Genomic DNA, 12,779 nt, shown 5'->3' with positions numbered 1-12,779 from the left:
ATTAGTTCCTTTGGGCCGAGCCCTGGGACACCTTGGAGCTAACAAGGACGCCTCCTGATTGATGCTTTGCCAACATCCTCTCCTTTGAATCCTGGGGGACGATGCTGCCCTAGGCTGGGCTGACCCATAAATGGGAAGACGTGACTCAGGGAAGGGGCCTTGCCAAGGTCCCACTCTACCAAGTGCCCCAGCCCATTTTACAGATGGGCAAACTGAGACTGCCCGGAGAGATTTCAAGGTGGAATGGTGCCCCAGGGAGAGATTACCTCAAGCATCCAGAACTTGAGGCCCAGAAATTAGAAAGGCAAACAATGATTGGATTGGAGACAATGCGGGAAGTTGTTCATCCAGACTTATCTGATAGATAAGAAAACTGGTTTAGGAAAGCCCAGCGATTTTGTGAATGAAGGACTTGACTTAAATCCACCTCGGAACAGACCTCCCCGGCCTTCTCTCCAGCCCTAGACTCCCTCCTCTCCCCCCACCCTCCGCTGGTTCCGGGACTCGGCCCGGCTGCCTCGGAGCCTCTGTCCTCTCCCACTTATTTCCAGTTTTGTCCAGATTTATGGAAGAAGTTTCCAGCAAGGAAAGATGGGGCTCCCGCTGCACTTAGTTACAGGGGGGGTGCTCTTCCTGCCGCCCCCTCCCTCCCCCTCCTGCCCCACTCCCACCCTTGAAAGGCTAGATTCTGTCACGGGACGTGGGCAGCTGGTCCGAGGTGGAGCAAAGGAAAGGCTCCAGAAAAACCAGTGGCTGAGGACACCTTTACTGACTCTAACCCGGGCTAGTCCAGCCCCCCGGGGCCGCTCTCCTTAACCTTCCCCGGGGTCTAAGGCCAGAAAACCAGTCTGATGTGCGGCTGTTCAGAAAGAGAGGGGTGATGGCCTAACGGGAGGGGGTGGAGGCCAAGAGCCCCTGGAGGGGGTGGAGGCCAAGAGCCCCTGGAGGGGATGGAGGCCAGGAGCCCCAGGAGGGGGTGGAGGCCAGGAGCCCCAGGAGGAGGTGGAGGTCAGGAGCTCTGGAGGAGGTGGAGGCCAGGAGCCCCAGGAGGGGATGGAGGCCAGGAGCCCCAGGAGGGGATGGAGGCCAGGAGCCCCAGGAGGGGGTGGAGGCCAGGAGCCCAGGAGGGGATGGAGGCCAGGAGCCCCAGGAGGAGGTAGAAGGCCAGGAGCCCCAGGAGGGGGTGGAGACTGGGGAGTCCTGTAGACCGCCTTCCATGGGAAGAAGCTTAATTAGTTCCAGGCCCCTGGGGCAGCGTTCTCTGCGGCCCAGATAAGAATCAGAACTGCCTCCCTCAGAGGCCTCCCTGCTCTCCTGGGCCCGATTGGCCACTAATGAGGCCTGCGTTGCCTTAAATCCCTGAAGTCTGAGCCTGCACGAGCAGGGAGAGCCCAGGGTCCCAGGCCGGAGGCCTCCTTGGAGCTTTGGGAAGCCTGTGCTCGCAGGCGCTGGGAGGACCGGGTCGGTCCCTCCGGGCGCGGAGTCCTGAGCTTCCATCCGGACTCGAGGCAGGCCAGGTCATTGTCTCCGGCCCCCGGGGGAGCTCCACCCGGACCTCGGTCTGTCCAAGCCGCCTCGGGCTCTGGCTTCAGGGCAGGGTCCCTGCTTGGGCCGGGAGGCGGGGAGGCTCTGCCCAGGATTCGGAGCCAGGAGACTATTTTCCGTGCTCTTCCCGGAAAAACTGCGGAGGGAGGAGGCTCCTGGGATGTGGCGCGGGGGACCTGGACGGCTCCAAGCCAAGCCCCTCACGGGCGTCTGGGGAAACTGAGGGACGACTCGGCCGGCCTCGGACACTCATCGGCCCGTTGGAGCTCATGCTGCGGACCACCAGCCCAGCACCGGGAGCATCCAGCCAGCGCCTTCTTTGTGCAAAACTTGCCAAGACAAAAGGGGGAGCCGGGCTTGGGGGGAGGGGGAACAGAGTCACGAGATTCTTCTGGAAGCAAAGAGCGATTTAGAGCCGGGGGCCTGAGGAGATCCCCTTCTGCCTTTCGAGGAAGTCTGACTCCCGGACCACCATCCGAGGTGGAAGCGGGGGGGCCCCCGTGGCTGCGGATGTCCGGGTCCTTCCGTCAGGCGCCGCCCCTCGCCGGCCCTTCGTTTCCCCTTCCCCAAAACTAGGCTTGAGCGGGTCTTTGCACGCAGTAGGACCTTAATAAAGGAAACAATAAAGGAATGGAGCTCTCTTCTGATCCCAAGGAAAATCGGGACCCGTTGGAGCGCGGGGTGACGTGATCAGGCCTCTGGGACTGAATCTGGCGGCTGCGCTGAGGAGGACCCGAGGGAGAGCGGCTAGGGGCCCTGGGGGCCTCCGGCAGCGGGGGACAGAGGCCCAGCAGAGACGGCAGCGCGGCTTTCCTGGACCTGCTGCACGCTAATGTCGGGTGCGTGTGGCCGCTCTTTGTAGTCTCCAGGGATGGGAGCCTCCTGAGCCTCCAGGTTCTCTCGGGCCTGGGATTCCTCCCTTTGGCAGTGTGCATCACGTGGCTCTGGCTGCCCCTTCCTCAGAGGGGATCCTCCCGAAGGCCGGGGCGGCCCATTCTTTCCTCTGGGACTTTCCCTCCTGTGTGTTCTCTTCCTCCAGTAAAACAGAAGCTTCTCCGCTGCCTCGTGGCCGGGCCCAGGCACCTTGGCAGGGCGTGGAGTAATGAAGGAATCCTGAGAGACTGAACTGAAAGCCAGGGGAGCGGGCCGGAGCCTCCGGGTCCTTCCCTAAAGTCCATAGAGAGCCAGGAGCCTCCGGGAATGACGGGCTCCCGCACTGGCCGTCCTCTTCCTTGGCCGGCCCTTGGTGCAGAGTCCCCCAGGGAATGCTGGGAGACTCTGGCTTCAGCAACCTCAGAGAAAGGGGAGAAAACCGAGCTCGAAAAGGCTGGGAGATGAGGGAAACGTGGAAGAAGCACCTGGTCCCATCTCCCCCCATCCATGGACTGGGAAAATTAACCGTAGGCCTAGGTGTCCACTCTCCCCAGAATCCCATCACCCACCCCGGGAGTTCTCCTTTGTTTTTTAGTTACGTTGCTTAAAGTGGGTTATCTTACCCTTAAGAAGACAGTGTGAGAGGTCCCAGAGGAGCCCTGTTGTCCCACAACAATGATTCCCAAAAATGGGGTGGGGGGATGCGGCTCTTCAGGATACATCTTTCAAAGAGGAGCCTCGGGAAGCTGCTTCTGAAGTCTGGACTGCCCCAGAGGTCAGCCGGAAACCCTCCTTGTGCCCATCCTTCCTCCCCGTGGCCCCACTGAGAGCTCCGTGCTTCCCAAGGCGAAAGGGCCCATGGGCACATTGTGGTAGCAGAGTTTGGAGGGGACCAGAGACCGCATTGGACCCAAGTCTGCAGTGGAGTGTATATACTATAGGAAAGAAACTGTGACGGGATTCCCGCCTCCTGGTCAGTGCTAGTTTTCCGTTGTTCCTTGTTTGTGGAAATATCCACACTAAAGTTCAGAAAAACAAAAAATAAGTTAAAAAATGACATGATCTCGTTGGATTTTTACAAGAAAGCAATGAAAAGAGTATCAACAAACCCGGGGCCCCAAATCTGCACTTCCCACCCACCGATTCCCCGGCATTCTCCACAGCTCTGCAGCGGGAAGGGCCCTCATTCCCCATCAAGGCCGACCCCCTCGCTTTAGGATGAGGAAGCTAAGACTCGGGAGCCAGAGCCGGGCCCCTCTCCGTTGTACAGTCCGCCTGGCTCGGGGAAGGGTGGGCTGGCCCTGGGGAGGAAAACAAGCATTTATGAAGTATCTAGCTGTTTGGGGAGTGCTGGGAGGACCGGCACCCCTGGTGGGAAGGCCCCCTGAGCCCTCCTCATCCACCCTTGGTGGCCACCTGTCCCCCAACTTTCACCTGCAGCTCCAAGAAGCTGTAGCACAGGCAGAAACCTCACGTCGCAAGCAGCCTAAAGCAGCTTGGGTAAGCCAGAGGCCTCGAGCCTATTGGTGACTTAGGGGGAGGGCTGCTCCAAACCTGTGAAGACTTCCTACCATGCAGGAGAACACTCTGCTCTGGTGGACTGTGGAGGCTCTGTAGGACACAGAGAGTCTGGTCAGACATCCCAGCCACAGACAGATGTCCCAGCCATGGTCCTCCACTGCATCCAGAGCCTCGTCAGGAGCTTGGAGAGGGACTGAAAACTCTGGGCAGCTCGCCCCCCTTAAATCCAAGTCATCCACTATTTCCCCCCAATGGTGTGATGTCATTGGTCCCCTTCCAGACATAATCAAGGACTGGCTAAGGGCCGGGCACTGTATTAAGTGCTTTACAAATAGGATCTCCTTGGAACCTGCTCAAGAGCTAGCCAGAGTCAGCAGCAGAGTCCTGGACTCAGAGCAGACCCTCCCAGGACTGAAGCCAGGCATTCTGGGAGCTTCTGGGCTGAAGACAGAGGAGGACACGCTGTGGCCTGGCCCCCAGTGTCGGCCAGCAGCGGTCAGAGAGGGAGACTGTGAGCAAAGGAGGGCAGGAGGGCAGCCAGCAAGCAGGGCAGCCTTGGACACATAGTAGGCGCTCAGCTAGTGCTTCTTGACTCGGAGAGTCATCCACCTGCTCTGCGTGGGCTGAGTGGGAACAGCCTGACCTCACAAAGAATATATTTAGCCAGTGCGTGCCTGAGGAAGCAGGAAAAGGGAGCACCAGGGAGGAGAGAGGAAGGTGCAGAAGCCGGTTATCTGGGCCCTGGGAGCTAGAAGGTGGAACACCCTGTTCCAGCCCCCCACGCTCAGTAGTCCCTCTGAGGTCACTCAGGCCCTGTGGGGGGCACCGAGCGGGGCCATGCACGGGGCTCCAGACCCGGGGACACAGAGCCCTGACGTCAGATCTGGCACTTACTAGCTGTGGGACCCTAAGTGAGTCACTTCTCCATTCTTTGTCTGTAAAATAGGAGGGAGGAGGAGATGGCCAGCCACTCCAAGAAAACCCCAAACTGCATCACAGAGATTTGGACGTGGCTAAAATGAGCACCACAATCCACATTTATCCTCCAATCAAGGTATCCGGTGTCTGCAGACCTCCAGGACCCCTCCTTTCCTCCTCAGTCCCTAGGCCCCAGCCTTCCTCACTTCCCCAGCCTTGACCCTCACACCGCTGGGCTTCAAAGCCCCCGACCTCCCAGTTCCTCCTCCCATTTCCCACGATCTATTCCTCCCACTGCTCCCCAGTGCGCCCATTCCTCCATCACATTTGTTATCAAGTTTATGACCTTGACATTCCTTTATTTAATTCCATCTCCTTCTTTGTCCTCTCTGTGACCTCCATCCATGCCGTGCTGGAGCCAGCTCTTATCAGTTCCAGAGAGCTGATTACATTTTATGGTGAGCATTTACATTTGTGGACTATAAATTAGGCCTTAAAAACTTATGTCAAAATGTAGCATATGTAAAGCTCCCTTTTCCCCTCTTCAGAGAGCTGGTGGTTAAACATTTACTCAGGCACCCTGCTCTGCTCTTTCCCAGGCTCTCACCAGGGCTCTGGCTCAGCCATTTCCCTTTGCCACATGATCTTTGGGCCAATTACTTCCATCCAACATTGTCTTCTCCTCTTGAATCCCTTTCCCTATAGAAGATCATGCTCATCTAAGATAAGGACTCCCACAATCCTCCTACTCAGGGGCAGCTGAATGAAACTGGAGAAAATCACACACCCATCGGCCCATGATCTAGCTCGGGCCCTCACCACTGCCAGGCAGGCCTCCTGCCCCTCCAGAGCAGACTCTCTCCCGCATCATACTTCATCCCTCCTCAAACCCCTTGTGGCTCTCCCTCCACCTTCTCTCTACAACCTTCCCTCGTATTTCTCTGAAAAACCTGAGGCCATTCTCTGAGACCTCTCTCCTCTCCCCCTCCTCATTTCGCATCTTCTTTCTGCCCTTCCCTCCTTCACCTCCATTACCGTAAAGAAGCAGCCCTTCGTTATAATGCATAGATCCATAGGCAACAAACTGCTCTTATATACCTCTGCCAAGGTATATAAGCATTCTATTAAACTTTGTAGTATATCATCCAATGGTTTCTCCAAGAGGTGAGTCAATTTACAACTCAATAAAGAGACTATTGATGTTCTTCTTTTTACAATCCTCCCAATACTGCCTCTTCTCTTTTTTAAAAGTATTTTTAAGTATTAAATGAATCCACAGAATCGCTTTTATTGTTAATTCTCTTATCCGTAGTGGTTAGTAATAATGTTATAAGTAGTTGTTAATAGTTCAAAAGAATTTAAGGGAAATGTTAGTTTATATCCTTTACAAATCTCCTGAGGAATAACATGGTTTTATATATTTCTTCTCTACATATCTGGAAATCTCACATAATGATCAGATTTGTTAACAGAGATTTTCCCCAATTTATTTCTTCTTCTTCCTTTTGTAATAATTTTGTTCATTAAAAAAATCTATTTCATGTAAAAAAAAAAAAAAAAAAAAGCAGCCCTTTTGGGCAAGGCAGATCCTACTGTGTGTCGCCATTTTATTTCTGTCACATGTTCAGTCTCTCCCCGACGACTGGCTCCTTTCCTATGACTTACAGACGCTTTCACATCTCTTCCATCCATCAAACCTCTCACTCAATCCTGTTCTTCCCCTGTAGCTCTTCTCCCGCCTCTCCCCGCTTTTGTGGCTAAACTACTTGAGAAGCACCAGGGGCCTCTGCTTCCCTTCTTCTCATTCTTAGGAATTAAGACTCCGCCATCCAGCCTCCAGCCTTATCATCCAACTGAGGCTGATCTCTTTTCTCCAGCCTCACCAACGCTCTGTTCTTGGCCCTCTTACTCTTTTCTAAATGACCTAGTCGGCTCCCATCCATTCAGTTACCTCCTTGCTCAAATCCCTTCAGCCCAAACCCTCTGCTGACCCGCAGTCTCACATCTTCAACTGCCTATGGGACAGCCTGTGTCGGACGTCCCATTAACTTAAACTACGCCGACCTTGTCTCTGCCCTCCAAGCCCCCTCCCTCACTGCCTGAATGCCATCCTCAGCTTCCCAGCCTCCCCAGCATCCTCCTAACCTCTCTAGGACTCCGTTCTTCTCTCCTCCAGCACTGCCAGCCTCCATCTCATCATTTCTCACACAGAACATTGATCTCCCTGAAGCAGGGGCCCTACCATCGTCCTCTTCAACAAATGAGACCAAACATAAAGTCCTTTGTTTGTGAATGGATGCCCATCAACTGGAGAATGGCTGAATAAATTATGGTTCTTAATTGTTCTGTAAGAAATGACCAACAGAACGATTTCAGAGAGACCTGGAGAGACTCCCATGAACTGATGCTGAGGGAAATGAGCAGGACCAGGAGGTCATTAGACACTTCAACAACAATACTGTATGAGGATCAGTTCTGATCAATGAGGCCCTCTTCAACATAGAGAAGATCTAATTCAGTTCCAGTTGATCAATGATGGACAGAATCAATTACACTCAGAGAAGGAACACTGGGAATTGAGTGTAAACTATATGCACTTTTGTTTTTCTTCCCAGGTTATCTTTACCTTCTGCATCCAATTCTTCCTGTGCAACAAGAAATTCGGTTCTGCACACATATATTGTATCTAGGATATATTATAACACATTTAACATATATGGGACTGCCTGCCATCTAGGGGAAGGGGTGGAGGGAAGGAGGGGAAAATTCGGAACAGAAGGGAGTACAAGGGATAATGTAAAAAATTACTCATGTATATGTACTGTCAAAAAAATTATAATTATAAAATTAATTTTAAAAATTTTTAAAAAGAAAAATTACCCATGTATGTTTTGACAATAAAAAGCTATAATTTAAAAAAAAATCCTATTTATCTTTAAAGTTGCTCATAACTTGACCCCTTGCTACCTTTCCAGTCTTCTCACAGCTGACTCCCCTCAATATACTGTGTGACCCATTTCTCAAACAAGCCTTCTGACTCTGACAATATTCTCTGATTACCTCCCCATGTTTGGGATGCTCTCCTCATCTCTACGACAGTTTCTTTGGCTTCCTTCAAGCCTCGGCTGCAGCCCCACTGTCTGCAAAAAGCCTTCCCTAGCCATCCTGAATTTTAGAGCCTTCCCTCTGAGATTATCCCAATGAATTAATTATCTGCATATTGCCTCCCCCATTGGACAGTGAGTTCCTCCAGAACAGGGACTGGTCTTTGGCTCCCTGAATCCCAAGTGCCTGACACATAGTGGGAAGTTAAGGAATATTTGTTGACTGGTCCCTGGCCCCCATCAGTGCCCCCAGGGTTTCCATCCTCTCCCTGCCCGAAGCTCCCATCTCAGGATCACTATTTGATCATTTGAACTTAGAGCAAAAAGCCAATGGGGTGACCAAGCTTGCCTAGACAAACATCTGCTGGCACTTGCAAGCAGTCGCCAAAACTTCCGGAGCTTCTCTTTCCAAGTTAAGTCCATGGAAGATCTTTTGGAGTTCTAAGCCAAGAGGATAAGTAAAGTAAGATTGAAGTGGTCTAAGTGGAACACTCTTGCTGCTCAATAATCAATATTTTTTTTTTGAGTATTCACATTGTTTATTTTTATACTAATATTTAAGCATTTCACATTTTATTTTTGATGCACAGACACAACTGGACTAAAAATAACAAATAATTAACAACTTTTTCATGGTGAAGAGATACTACTGAGCTTTCTCTCTTTTATTTTTCTAACAGTAGATTGAATTTTCACTGAATCACACATAGCACCTTGCCTTTCTCCTTCAATATTCTTTTTTTAAAAAATCACTATTTTTAACTTTTAAAAAATTTTGATTTCCAAATTTTCTCTCTTTCTTCCTCTTGCCCCTCTCCTATTCATTAAGAAGACAATAACGTTATATTAATTATACATATGAAATAATGCAAAATACATTTCTACGCTAGCTATGTTGCAAAAGAAAAGAATGTGCAATGATCAACTATGAAAGACTTGGTTCTTCTCAGTGGCTTAGTGATCCAAGGCAATCCCAAAAGACTTTTTGAATGCCATCTGTATCCAGAAAAAGAACTAAGGAGACTGAACGCAAATCAAACATGCTACATTTACTTCTTTTTTCTGTTTTTTTTTCCCCTCTCTCCTTTCTCTCCCAACATGATTCATTAAAGCAATGTATACTAAAAAATGAAATTTACTAGAAAAAAAACACACAAAACAAGAAAAATAAAGAAACTGAGAAAAGTCCATTTAAAATAATTATAGATTATATAAAATATTTGGAAGTCTTCCTGCTGAGACAAATCCAGGAACTATATAAATACAACTAAAAAACATTTTTTCACACAAATAAAGACAAATTTAAATAACTGGAAAAATATCAGTTGCTGATGGCCAATTTAACAAAAATGATGATTCTACCCAAATTTACTTATTTATTCAGTGCCATATCATTCAAAATATTAAAAAAAAGTTTTATAGAGCTAGAAGAAATAATAACAAAATTCATCTGGAAGAATGAATGGTCAAGAATATCAAGGTAATAAAGGACTCAGGATGAAAACTGTTATCTGCCTCCTGAGAAAGAATTTTTTCACTTCCCTGTGTTTTTTTTTTTTAATGATTTTTTTTATGGTTTTCCTCCACATTGGGTCTGTATCTTCTTTTACATCACAATATGGAAATATATTTTTGCATAACTGCACACATATATAAATTTGCTTACAGTCGGGGGGAGGGAAATAAAGAAATAACGAGCAGGATGGTTTCAGAAAAACTTCAGATCTACAGGAACTGAGGCAAAGTAAAGTAAGCAGAACAGGAGAACATGGCGTTCAATAACATCAATATTGTGTGATGATCCACTATGGATGACTTAACTATTCTCTATCCCTCTGGAAGGAGCGATAGAGAAAACTTGGAACTCAATTTCTTTTTAAATGAATGTAAAATGTTGTCTTTATGTGAAACTGGGGAAATGTAGAGAACTCCTAGGAAGCTAGAAACTTTGGTAACTGGGATGTTCCCCTCCTCCTAAGATTAATCAAGAGTGCATTTAAGCTTGAAACCATGGGAAAACATAAAGTCCTAGCACAATTACTGGGGCATTGTGAACTTTAAATAAGATTATGTCCCTAGAAACTAACAAGCTTCAAAGATTTAGATCAGAGAAAACAGCAACTAGGGCTCGTCACAGAACAGTGCTTTTCATAGTAACATATGGTTTTAAGATATATAAGCAACATGATTTCTCTAAATTAATGGCTCTGTTGAATTATCAGCAAGCTATCTCCTTATTTTCAACCACCACTAGCCCATTTATGTTGTGCTGGCCAAAACAGGGAAATACATTTTTTTTAAAAAAAGAAAATCATTAGAAAGTATTTAAAGTAAAAGCATAATTTCTGATGTAGAAAAAATAAAGGGGAAGAAATAGAGGAAGGGGGAATCTGGGAAATACATTTTTTAAAAATCTGAAGGGAAGCTGGTTTGGTCCTATTAGAACTCAAACTGTATTACAAAGTAATAATCAGCAAAGCATTCTGGTACTGGCTAAGAAACAAAATGGTGGATCAGTGAAATAGATTAGGTATATAATATACAGTAGTGATTAACTATTGTAATACAGTGTTTGACAAACACATAGAGCCAAATTTTGGAGACAAGAACTCACTATTTAACAAAAAGTGCTTGGAAAACTAGAAAGAAGTTTGACAGAATCTTGGTATAGACCAACATCTTACACAATCTTGAGGAAGACCAAAATTATATCACCATGTTAAAGTCGAATTGCAGTATGCCTGAATGTGTCCGATAAACAAATCAGGAAATACAGAATACATGCCAGATCTATGGATAAGGGAAGGATTTATGAGCAGACAATATCTAGAAAGCATTATGGGAGGTAAAATGGATAATTTTGTTTGCACTGAATTAAAAGTTTGTTTTTTCCCCCCCACAAACAAAACTAATGCAGCAAAGATTAGACAGAAAACAGAAGACTGGGAAGTGAAAAGGAAATGACTTACAGCAAGTTTCTTTGATAAAAGCTTCATGTCTCAAATTTATAGAGAACTAAGTCAATTTTATGGAAAGATAAGTCGTTCCTCAAATAATGAAAGGTCAAAGGACATGAATGAGCTATTTTCAGAAGAAATGGAAACTATAGTCTTATGAAAAATACGCCATTACTAATTAGAGAAATGCAAATTAAAACAATTGTGAGATACCACCTCATCTATAAAATTACTAATATGACAGAAAAGGAAAATGACACATGTTAGAGGAGATGTGGGAAAATTGGGACACATGCACTGTTTGGTGGAGTTATGAACCAATTCAACCATTATAGAGAACAATTTGGAATTATGGCCAAAGGGCAATATAGCCGTAGATGTCTTTTTGAATCATTGATACCACTATTAAGTCTGTATACCAAAGAGATTAGAGGAAAAGGACCCATATGTACAAAACTATTGATAGAAGCAATTTGTGATGGTAGAGAATTGGAAAGTGAGGGGATGCCCATTAATTGGGAGAATGACTGACAAGCTGTGACAACGCTATAACTGTGATGGAATTCTATTGTGTTATAAGAAATAGTGAACAGGATTATTTCAGAAAAACTTGGAAAGTTTTACAGGAACTGATGTAAAGTAAAGTAAGCAGAATCAGGAGAACATTGCATTCAGTAACATCAATATTGTGTGATGATCCACTATAAATGACCTAACTATTCTCAGCAATATACAAATCCAAGACAGTCCTGAAGAACATGTGATGAAAAATGTAAGTCTTCTCAGAGAAAGAAGTGATGAAATCCTAATGCACATCAAAGGTTATTGTTTAGAAACATTTTTGCTTTCTTTATTTTTCTTTTGTTTAGTTGTTTCAGTTTCATCCAACTCTTCATGACTCTATTTGGGATTTTCTTGGCAGAGAAACTGGAGTGATTTGCCATTTCCTTTTCCAGGTCATTTTACAGATGAGGAAACAGGCCAACAGGATTAAGTGACTTAACCAGGGTTATACAGATAAAAAAGTTGGCCTAAGATGAGATTTGAACTCAAGAAAATGAGTCTTTCTGTCCCCCTTAGCTTTGCTGCCTTATTTTTTGTTGTTGTTGTGAGTATGGATGTTTGTATGTGTTTCCACAATATGATTAATATGGAAATATGTTTTACATGACTGTACATTTATAATCTATCAAATTGCTTGCCTTTTCAATTAGGGAAGAGGAAGTGAAAAGAGAATTTGGAACTCAAAATTTTAAAAAAGAATGCTAAAATTGCTTATATGTGTAATTGAGAAAAATAAAATAGTTTAAAAATATATTTTAATAAAAAGAAAATATATTTATAAAAAAATGAAAAATATGCTTTAATATGCACTCAGAATTCATTAGTTCTTTCTCTGGAAACAAAGCTTTTTCATCATGGGTTCTTTAGAATTGTCTTGAATTTGAATGGATGCCCATCAGTTGGGGAAGGGCTGAATAATTTATGGTATATGAATGTTGTGGAATATTATTGCTCTATAAGAAACAATGAGCAGGATGATTTCGGAGAGATTTGGAGAGACTTACATGAACTGCTGCTAAGTAAAATGAGCAGAACCAGGAGATCATTGTACCCGGCAATAGCAAGATTATACTATGATCAATTGTGATGAACATGACTCTTCAACAATGAGATGATTGAGGCCAGTTCCAATGATCTTGTGATGAAGAGAGCCGTCCACACCCATCACTGCAACCCTTTTTTTGATGTTGCTTGCTTGCTTCTTGTTTTTTTTTCTCATTTTTTTTCCTTTTTGATCTGATTTTTTTTTGTGTGTGCAGTGTGATAATTGTGGAAATATGTATGGGAAAATTGAGCG

Source organism: Sminthopsis crassicaudata, chromosome 2 (assembly GCF_048593235.1).
Source record: "Sminthopsis crassicaudata isolate SCR6 chromosome 2, ASM4859323v1, whole genome shotgun sequence".
In the NCBI taxonomy this organism is placed as follows: Eukaryota; Metazoa; Chordata; class Mammalia; order Dasyuromorphia; family Dasyuridae; genus Sminthopsis; species Sminthopsis crassicaudata.
Note: the sequence above shows the minus strand (reverse complement) of the source record.